General features: G+C 40.6%; 1 long non-coding RNA gene across 1 annotated transcript in view; it reads right to left on the bottom strand.

Annotated features, from left to right (window-relative positions):
* Positions 1-426: 426 nt before the first annotated feature.
* Positions 427-9492, bottom strand: part of LOC311610193 — a 55625-nt gene continuing 46559 nt past the window's right edge. The window contains exon 3 of the long non-coding RNA XR_014792914.1: positions 427-499. This is a non-coding gene — a long non-coding RNA (uncharacterized lncRNA). The remainder of the gene's footprint in view (positions 500-9492) is intronic.

Here is a 9492-nt window from a genome sequence, read left to right as displayed (position 1 = left end):
GGGCCTCCTTTGGGGGCAGGATCTCTCCAGCGAGTCCTCAAATCCATGAAGGCATGGGAAGAAAATACTGTAATCTCTCTTTTTTGTATTCATGTACCTATTTATTTTTTAATCCTCATCCAAAGATATTTTTTCCCACTGATTTTTAGAGAGAGTGGAAGGGAAGGAGAAAGACACTAAGAGAGAAACAGCCATGTGAGAGAGTCACATTGATTGGGTACCTTGCACACTAGCCCTGACTGGGGCCAGGGATCTATCTAGCAATGGAGGTACATGTCATTGATGGGAATCAAACCTGGGGCCCTTCAGTCCCTGGGCTGATGCTCTATCCATTGAGGCAAACTAGCTGGGGCTGTGTTCATGTATCTAAACTGGACCTGTGTCCATTCATCTAACACAGAAGAGAAATATTTGTGTGGTACTTACGCACTGAAGGAAGCCAGTGCTCTCAGTCGCCGTCTTCCAGAGCATCCCAGGTCCTGAACACGTTTGATGTGTCCTGTGAAGGGGTGAGAGCTTCATCACTTGAGAAGGTTGGCAATTATTCTACTACCATTGTGTGGAGTCCTGGGACGTAGGGTGGTCCAGTTAAGTAGGTTTATGGATTCTCTAATGGGGGTTTGACTAAATTAATCCATTCAAAAAGAAGTGTATTTTTAATATTTCTGAAAAGGTAGATGGAAGGTAATACTAGCAAGGCAAGCAGAAGGAGACCACAGGGCCAGAGAAGAAACTGCCGATCAGAGGATCCGCTCCATCAGCCACCTTTAAAATGAGCATATTGACAATCTATGAAGAATTGATAAAACAAAAAATAGACCAGATGCGATGTAGTATTTGGATTCTATACTAATGGGGTTATGAAACAGAAAAAGGACAGTTGAAAAACACCCATGAAATCCAAATAAGGTCTATAATGTAGGTAATTGTATTGTATGGATGTCTTAGCATTGATAAAGGGTTGTATACATCATTACCATGAAGAGACAGTGAGTGAAGACTATCTGTAAGAGAAACAGTCTGATCGACCTCTGCAACTTTTCCAGAAATTTCGAATCATTTCCTAATGGGAACCTTCTTCAAATAATTCAAAGTGGGTGAATAACTAGTTATAAAAGGAGCAAAACATCCTGGCAATGAGACAAAATGCCAGTTAACTATAAAAACACTTGAAATCCTAACAGAAATAAAGCAATTTAATTTATATATTTTTACATGGGTACTAATTTTATTTTTCCTCTGTAAACCCTCTTACTGATAAATTCACAGACATTTTGGATAACATATTTTGAATCTACTTTTATTGTTTCTGGCTTTAGTAAGGCATAATTGACAAGTAGGACTGTAAAATATTTAACATGTACAATGTGATGATTTGATATAGGCAGATTCTTCATCAGATTAATTCACAGATTTATCTCCTGATGTATTTACTCTCCCCGCCCCCCCCCCTGCCCCCTTTGGTGAGAACATGTAATTTACTCTCTTAGCAAATTTCAGTTATACAATACAGTGTTATCAATGACAGTCACCATGCTATACATTAGGTCCTCAGACCTTACTCATCTGATAACAGAAAGTTTATATTCTTGCCAACTTCTCATTTCCCTCACCCTCCAGCTTCTGGCAACCACATTTCTCTTCTCTAAGTTCAAAAATGTTTATAAAGAGAAATCAGCATCCCTTACATGTAAGGTAAACCTCATTATAAGCATATTATTTTCCCTTCATGACAAAGTAGAAATAATGCTTTTGAAAGAAGCTCATGCTAAGAGGATGTTTTGAGAATGTTTCCATTGTTTGTGATTTTCATGTTAAAATGGCTTACCTACAATTCTATCAAATATTTACAGTTAAAACATGTATTGTCTATAAATAAAGTAGATAAAAATAAATAGGGATTCAGTTTCTTTTTTTTTAAGTCAGTAATAACATTTACAGATTTGGACTCTATCAAACAGGATTCACTTGTTAAAGGCAGCATTATTTTATTATTATTTAAAAATATATTTTTATTGATTTCAGAGAGGAAGGGAGAAGGAGAGAGAGAGATAGAAACATCAATGATGAGAGAGAATCACTGATCATCTGCCTCCTGGGGATTGAGCCTACAACCCATGCATGTGTCCTGGCTGGGAATCAAACCCTGGCCTCCTGGTTCATAGGTTGAAGCTCAACCACTGAGCCACACAGCTGGACTAAAAGCAGCATTATGATGAGCTTATGATAAGAATAAAAGTCAAATAAAATTAGTAAGCAATGTAATTGACTATATTATCAGCTCTTCCTTCATTAACCCAGCAATTCCTCCCAAACCATACTTTAAAACTATGATAATCCACAGTATCACCAAGCTGCAGTGCTATTTTTAGGAAACCTTTCCAAAATTCAGAAAAAGATGTTCTGACCAAGACATGTTCATCTGGTAAATCTATTCCTAGGAATTCACTGGTGAGTGTAACCAGAGATCCAGTCTTTTGTAAACAAGGATGTTTACTAGAGTGTTATTTACAATACCATAAAAAATAGGAGCGACGTAAACACTCTCAGAATAAGTAATGTTACATTCATTTGATTGAAGATTATTCTGTCCTTAAAATCCTATTCTAAATATTATATAAAGGTGTGGAAACATATTCAGAAAACCCTTTTTTTCTTCTTCTATGAATCTAATGTATATATGCAAGAGGATTTAAATAGAAGGGGGTGGAAAAAAAACAGAATGCAAAGTTACACTAAACCTTAATTTCCTTACTTGGAAAGTGGAGGAAATAATACTACAAGGAGTGACCCAATCTTTTTATATGCCCAAACAGACAATCTGAATTGGAATAAAGTTAATAGAAACAGACTAAAGAAGAAGAGGAATGGAAAAGAGAGGCACTGAGAGTTATAAGAGAGACAATTTTACCACTCTGAATTGGATGTTACATTAGCTAAATATACCATTCTTTTGTCTGCTAGCCTCTACTCAGGAATCTGTCATATGCACTAATCCTACCAGCACAGTGGGCGGTGCCTGCTTCCCTGGGTGCCCGTGACCACATCCTCCCCATGTCTGAGGCCCCTGCGCAGAATGGGCGCCAGCTGTCCCTCCAGCACGCTATCCTCCCGACACTCGCTGACTCCTGCTTCCAGCAAAGCGGAAGAAATGTGTTCATCACACCTACCCGGGAAACGTGTGCAGAAGACATTTCAGCATATAAAGGTTGAACGAGTGAAAGAATACTGCTACCACATATAAAAGGACTCATAAGGATCATGATAAAGTCAACATAGGGAATTCTGACATAACCCTGTCACAAAATGATAGCCCGCCTTAGGGAACATGTAGTGGGGAAGGGTACTGCTCAAAGGCAGACTGAGACATTTTGTCCCTTATAATCTTAATACACGCTTATTTTTAACTTTTAAATTAATATCATGTATTTTTAAATTGCTGGGTGTTGTCCTTGCATCAACTGGCTGCTGGTTCGATTCCCAGTCAGGGTGCATGTCTGGTAGGCAGCCAATCAATGTTACTACACATTCATATTGAAGTTTCCTCTCCCCCTTTCCATTTCTTTCTCTCTAAAAGTCAATAAATTATTCCTTTTTTTTAAAAAAAAAAGACGACTTTTTTCACAGGAAATGCAGGGGAATGTGGGTTGTGGAAAGAGATCAACCAAAGAACTTGTATGCTTATATTCATATATGCATAACCCATGGACCTTGACAACAGTATGGTGAAGGCCTGGGGCTGGAGGGGGCGCGGCGGGGAAGGCTAGAAAGGGTCATTGGAGGCTGGGGAAGGACATATGTAATACTTTCAACAATAAAGATTCTTTAAAAAAGAAATAAAAGTACAGTTTTAGGTTTAACAGGAAAATTCAGAATAAAATTCAGATAGTTTCCTATGCCACCTCAGACACTTCCACTTACATACAGTCTCCTTTTATTATTAACTTCTGACATCAGTGTGGTTCATTTGCTATGATCTATGAACCAATATTGATATATTATTATTACTTAAAGTTCATCATTTATGTGAGGGATTCTTCTTTTATAAAAAATATTTTTTATTATTGATTTCAGAGAGGAAAGGAGAGAGAAACATCAATGATGAGAATCATTGATCAGCTGCCTCCTGCATGCCCCAAACTAGGGATCAAGTCCACAACTCAGGAATCAAACCATGACCTCCCAGTTCATAGTTCCACACTCAACAACTGAGCCACACTGGCCAAACCCCAGCAGTTACCTTACGATACTGTTTCTGATCTGTGTAAGAGATCCAGAGTAATTAAAATGATTTGTTGAAACTTCCCAATAGTAAAGGAATGTGCAGCTTGAATGTCAATAAAATCCCATTCTTTTTCAAGCCATTTAAAATAGTGGAAACTTCTCGTGGACCCCTAATACTACCTTCAATAAAGGCTGGACACGGGTCTAAGGGCTATGAGTGGGTCTGGACTGGAACGAGGTAGACATGCTTTCCTTAAATCCTTTAAAGTCATTCCAGAAGACTCCCCCTCCCCCACCCGTGGGGATACTGGGAAATCATTGCAAAGTGTGTAGCATGTGTCTCGAAGGCATGAGGCATTATTCCTGGCACGATATTTGAATCTCTCCTATCATGTCATTTTAACGGCCAAGTTGGTATTGATCTCTACATTCTCAAATATCAAAACCAACTTGTCAATGATAAAAAGAAAGTGGCCTGAGACCTCCCAGGGATTTCCTGTTGGGGAAAAAAAAAATTCTTAGTCTTTGCTGTCCAAATGCTCAGCATGTTAAACTTCACTTTGAGTCAGTCTCTCCGACAGATAATGAGGTGGTAACACGATGCAGGACTGTAATAGAAATGGATGGAGTGGAAATGAATCCCCCAGGATGTGCGCTGAGATCTGTATACACAACCAGGCGGCGGTCATTAATAACATTCATTCTTTGGCCTCACTCTCAATCTGTCTTTCCTGCCTGGTTGGAAACTGGATTTTTTTTTCACAGGGAAGAACACATCAAACAACACATCTGCGTGGTTAATGAAGGTGTCAGACTGGAGTTGGGTTTTAAAATGGAAATCCTTTGGCAAACTGCAATAAGGAGATAAGATTTTTTTTTATTTTTTATGTATTGCGAGAATTTAAATACTTGGAGTTGCTTTCACAGAATGTCCTTAAGTTTTAATAATATCTAGACATTCTTATTGTGCAGGGAATGAATAAAGAGAAAAATGTGTCACACATTGCTATAATTAGAGAGGGACTGGCTATTTTGAAAATAAAATAAAGTAATGGGATCACAGTGTGTGTGGTGTGTGTTTTTTTTTAATAGATCTGAAAGGAAACTTGGAACTGTTCTCATTCTATTCCTTCATTTTACAGTGAAAAAGCAGACACCAATTTATTTGTTTTCTCCAGGTAATTAAATAAAAAGACTAGGATGGAACCAGGATATTTGGAGACCATGACTGAAAGTCATGTTAGAAAAGGGGTGCTACCTGTAACAGATATGCAACCCAGGGGTTAGGGGGCTGAGGTGTGGTTTTTTTGTTGATGTTGTTTGTTTGTTTTGTTTTGGCTTGTTTTGTTTTTTACAACTCTGTCTTGCCGTGAATGCAATAAGAAGCTTACTTAAAGAATAGGGGAGTTAGAAATGGTTCAGATGTGAATGGCAGTCAAGAAGTAAGAACTGAAATGAAACTGTTGTTGTCATAATTGGCTAGTTAATATTTCTAATAGGAAGAGAGCAAAGGGGAGGCCAGCCATTAGAAGCAAGGTTATCTGGCAGCCTCTCCAGGAAGCTGCAAGTTCACATTCCCCAGGGATCCACGGTGCATTCCCTGCGATCACAGGGGTGAGAGATGGACCAGAGGAGGAGTGGAGCTCATGTGCAGTGAAGTCAGGGTGCTTGCCTGTCATTCTAGCCTGGGGAACAAGGGATTGGCTTGGGGGTGGACTCATCAGAAATGTGCAAAATCTTAGAAATTTAAAATCCCCAGACAGAGTTCCTTCTTCTTTGCTTGTTTTTGTTCTTGTGTTCTTATTCACTTATTCTCTGGCTTGATCCATGACCCACACTCGCCTCTGTGCTCGCCTGTTCTCTCTCCATAGCCAAGTGGTCTTAGTATCCAAATGGTCCAGGGCCATGTGGACTCCCCACACAATGGGCTACAGCTGGGACACAAGCTAAGCTAGCCAGCTGCTGGACTGGACTGTTTAATATGGAGCAGAAATTCTCAGCAGTGGTCTAAATTCCAGCCCTGCTGAAGATAAGATTGGACTTCTTCCATGGGGAGCCAGACGGAGATGCGACCCTTTAAATTTACATCATCAATAAAGCTTTCCACACAATCTCATCCTCCCATTGGGGGCCTCAGGAAATTCTTTCCCTCCTGGCACCCCAAGAACTAAACTTCCACTTATAACAGAACCATAAATTGGCGAGGCTGTTTTGTCTGGAGAAATCAATGCCAAGAACTAAAATAACCATACCAATAAAAGAAAGCAGGTAGCAAGGTGGGTTGTGACACTATAACCATTATAGTAAAACCAGTCTCCTTGTACTAGATGGGCACTCTTGGGCAAGTTTGGCCCCCTTTTTAGGCTTCACACACACACACACACACACACGAGGCCTGGCACACAAAATTTATGTGTGGGTACAGTACCTAGGCCTTGCCTGAGATCAGTGCCATCTTCACCAGCTGCCCGCACCTGGCCCTGCCCCTCAATGCCACCCACCCTGGTTCCCTGTTTGCCATCAGGTAATTGGAGTCTGCTGGCCGGGAAAAGGGACCAAGAGGTGGTCAAAAGGTGGTCAGTGCGCCTCATTGTGACTGGTTAAGTGGTTGTTCTGGTCAATTTGCATATTACCCTTTTGTTATATAGGATAGAGGCCCAGTGTATGGGTGGGGGCTTGCTAGCCTGCCCTAATGGAGGCCCCAAATCAGGGATGGGGGTCCCCACTGGGGGGTGGGGCTGGTTGGGGCAAGGGGCTGCAGGCAGTTTTCAGGCCATCCACACCCCTAATTGGGGTGGGGGTTCCCACTGAGGGGCAGGGCCAGCTGGGTTGAGGGGCCACAATTGTTCTAGTCTCTGGTTATTACGTTGTTTCGATCTCTGGGCTTTTGTTATATAGGATATGCACAGAGAGAAAGATTGCAAATCATATAAAAAATAATATGGCTCTGGCTGGTGTGGCTCAGTTCATTGAACCTCAACCTATGAATGAGGAGTTCAGGTTCAATTTCCAGTCAGGGCACATGCCTGAGTTGTGGCATGTGGAAGGCAGCCAATCAATGATTAGCTCTCATCATTGATGTTTCTATCTCTCCCTCTCCTCTCTGAAGTCAATAAAAATATTTTAAAAAATATTGATTGATTTCATTTGTAGAGAGAGAGAGGAATGATGAAGGGAGGAAGAAGGGAGGGAGGGAGGGAGGAAGGGAGAGAGAGAGAAAGAGAGAGAGGGAGAGAGAGAGATATGTTGTGCAACTTATTTATACATTCATTGGTTGTTTCTCGCATGTGCTCTGACCAGGGATTGAGCTTGCCATGCAACCTTGGTGTATCAGGACAACACTCCAACCAGCTGAGCTACCCAACCAGGGTCTTCACTAAGATTTTTGACTTAAGAAATTAACATGGAGAGCCCAGCTGCAGGGCTTGCTATTTTCAAGATAGCAAGAGCCATTCTTCTTGGGATGTTTTCCATTTAATAAATAGCATTATAGAGATCTCTGAAGCAGAGATTACAGAAGAAGCGGGGTTCTAATAATTGGGATGGAACACTTTCTGTGCTCAAGTCACCATTTCCCATCTCGTGTGAACAAGAGTGTGCCAACGGCATTTCAACACCAGCGCTTTGTGGCATCCCAGGAAATGCTCTTGGAGCCCAGTGGAAACATCATTGTTTTCACATAGGAGGCCCAGGAGGTAGAGGTGGAACAGTCTGCAAAACTTCACTGCAGTCATGCTTCCCGGAATCATGTGTCATCACCACTAATCAGAATCTTCTATGGTCCAGAGTTGGGGAATGGCACATTTTGTGGAATTCTCCTGAGACAGTCAATAAATAATAAGGCATGCCATATATTTCGCAGTAAAGTAAACCATTTATCTGGTTTATTTATGGAACCACCTTTTTTTGTGTGTGACTCCTAAATATGCCTGCACATCATGGAAACTGTTGGTTTAATAGGCCAATAGAATAGATTTCTCTGTCCAACATTCAGGACTACCATCATCAGTGGAAATTACCAGGTCAGATAAACTAAGGGAAGCTGTAAGGGACAGTGACTTCTTACACCAGGTGACATTGGGAATATTTCTATGTTGGCTGGAATTATATCAAATCACTAAGATAACATTACTAATGTTACTAAGTTTTGATTTTGATTTTGTATAATAATCAAGATCTTTGAATAGCAATAATAATCGTCATGAATGAGTTTTAATAGGAAAATGATTGAGGATGTTTACAATGCATTCATCCCATTTGAATGCATCTATACTTATCTCTTCTTCTCATTGCCTGGCCTCAAGACAAGAATTGAGTTTCCGCCTTCCATGGCTCACCTGTCCACTCTATTTCCATCCTATTTTCTTTTGGCCCTTGAATGACCTTGCTTCATCAATAAATCCTATTTTTCTTCTACATTCAACCTTTTGTGTCTTTGTGGGCTCCTTTCTATCCGCATATAAACATAGGCAAGTATTTTTAATTAAAAAAAATAATCCTGCCTAGTTTTCTTTCCATTGATTTATTCACCCGTGTATCTCCTTCCCTGCTCAAGCACTTAAAAAAAACTGTCCAAACACATTGGAATTACATCCTCACTTTTCAATTCCCAAGGCACTGGAGTCTGGGTAATGCTTCCATTATATCTCTGAAGCTGCTCATTAAAACTCATCAAAGCACTGCTAGTTGGTGAATCCAATAACTAATTTTCAATTGCTATCTTCACTGGAGGTTTCTGGAACACTGAATCTTATTGAACTCTCCCTATTATTGAAGTTTACTTTCTCTTTGGACTCAGCCACACCAGTTTTTTTTCCTGGATCCCCAGTTACCAGCATGGAGAAATTAATTTTCCAGACCATAGCTTTCTATCGAGGGAAGGTGCTAGCCATTCTATTCCATCAAAGTTGGTGTGGTGAGTAAGCCTGCGGGTGTTCTCCTTTAGCTGTGATGCAGTCCTTCAAAGAGAAGGACTCACCTGGGGGATGACTTACCTAATGGATGAGATAATGAGACCCTGGACTTTGTATACCAGTGGGTACTCAGCCCAGAGATGAAGTTCATGGCTTTTCCTGTTCTGCCCACTAATGTGCTGACTCAACCTGTGTTCCTAGTCTTCAGGTGGGAAAGAGACCTGTCTCTCTGCCTCTTCTCCTACTTTATCACTTTTCCACTGGATAGGTATAACAATTACACCTGTTAAAATCGTGAAAATGGACCCCTTTTGTTATTTTAGGGTTATTCTCTGAGATAGTATGGGGCTTTAAA

The sequence above is a fragment of the Pipistrellus hanaki genome (genome assembly GCF_964339955.1).
Source record: "Pipistrellus hanaki genome assembly, chromosome: 15".
In the NCBI taxonomy this organism is placed as follows: domain Eukaryota; kingdom Metazoa; phylum Chordata; class Mammalia; order Chiroptera; family Vespertilionidae; genus Pipistrellus; species Pipistrellus hanaki.
Note: the sequence above shows the minus strand (reverse complement) of the source record. Positions and strands in the feature narration are given on the sequence as shown.